General features: G+C 42.2%; 1 non-coding gene across 1 annotated transcript; it reads left to right on the top strand.

The window, feature by feature from the left end:
• The first annotated feature begins 1,036 nt into the window (after positions 1-1,036).
• LOC117308406 (U6 spliceosomal RNA) lies at positions 1,037-1,140 on the top strand. Its single transcript, XR_004522386.1, has one exon. It is a non-coding gene; the product is annotated as a U6 spliceosomal RNA (small nuclear RNA).
• Positions 1,141-1,538: the final 398 nt, after the last annotated feature.

Below are 1,538 nucleotides of genomic sequence, written 5' to 3'. Positions count from 1 at the left end.
TAAACAGGAGGCAGGTGCTTATTAATTTTATTTTTTTCTTTCTCTTAGGGCAGTGGTCTCAACCCTGGCTTGCACATTAGAATCTCCAGGGGAGCTTTTAAAAATCCCCATGCGGAAGCCCTACCCCAGACCAATTAAACCAGACTCTTTGGGGAAGGGACTGCGGCATCAGGATTTTTTAAAGCTCCCGGTGATTCCAAGTGTGCAGCGGAGGGTGAGAGTCCCCATGTTTGGGAGAAAAAGGACTTGACCACAGATTTGCAGCAGATGAGATAGAAACTCAGATAAGACTTAAGGCTCCCACTTCTTACTCAAGATCACTTAAAATCCAGCCCCCTTCCTGTGCAGGAGCACCCCCTTCCTGTCCCTCATTCCCTTGATTTCTTCTTAATAAGTATTTGTCCTCATTTTAGAATGACCAGAAAAATAACCCCAGACAAAATCTGAAAATGCTAAACCATAAAGCAAATTCTTTAGAGTGTAGACCACAGGCACGTCTACCCTGGAGTAAAACACTGTTTTTTCCCCCTGGAGTCTTCCAAGTATAAATGTCCCCTGAAGCCAGAAGACCAGCTTAACTTTGAAAACGACAAACTTCACAACGTTTCCAACATGTATATACATATCCTACAAACACACATGTGTACTCTCCATGCCAAATTATGCCTTATTTCTATACACATTCCTTTCCCATCTGCAAAAACCTCCTCTACAGAAGAAGTATTCCTTTTTGTTTTAATGCACTCATTTAAACCTTGGCTCTTTCCAAAAAGGATTTGAGTTTGCATGCAAAAACATACATGTGGCAGCAGAATGAGAAAACAAGAAAAGCAGGTGAAGGGGAAACATGGGGAGGGAAAGAAAAGAAAGTCAAGGGTGAGAGTCTCATAAATACGTAGGCTAGGAGGCCCTGAGCACTGTTAGTGGTGGACTGAGAATTAGATGCTGAGCTTCCTGGCAGCCAATGCAAAGAGGAAAATGTGATCAATTACATCAGTGGCTTTCAAACTTTCTTGTATTCAAAAGTAAGCATATTGTACTTGCTTTGGCAGCACATATACTCAAATTGGAATGATATGGAGATTAGCGCGGCCCCTGAGCAAGGATGACATGCAAATTTATGAAGCATTTCACGTTTCTATACAGATCCATTAAAAAGACTAAAAAGGAAGCATAGGGAATTCCCTAGCAATCCAGTGGTTAGGACTCTGCACTTTTGCTGCGGAGGGCCCGGGTTCAATGCCTGGCTGGGGAACTAGGATCCCACAAGCCTTGCTGCATGGCCAAAAAAAAAAAAAAAAAAAAGGCAAGCATATATAGAATCACCATATGGAAAACAGAGGCGAAAAGTCCCAGGCTCTGTTGAAGAGCTCATATTTTCCATTTTTAACCCATCCACCTGGAATCACCCTTGTTGCCCTGGCTTATAAATGAGACAGCAACCCCAGTTTGGCCTGAAAAGTCCAAGGTAATAAATGGCTAGATGACTGTTTTTCATACTGTCTCTGGAATGGATAAATGTGTCAGAATTAAAAGAT

The sequence above is a fragment of the Tursiops truncatus genome, chromosome 15 (genome assembly GCF_011762595.2).
Source record: "Tursiops truncatus isolate mTurTru1 chromosome 15, mTurTru1.mat.Y, whole genome shotgun sequence".
In the NCBI taxonomy this organism is placed as follows: Eukaryota; Metazoa; Chordata; class Mammalia; order Artiodactyla; family Delphinidae; genus Tursiops; species Tursiops truncatus.
Note: the sequence above shows the minus strand (reverse complement) of the source record. Positions and strands in the feature narration are given on the sequence as shown.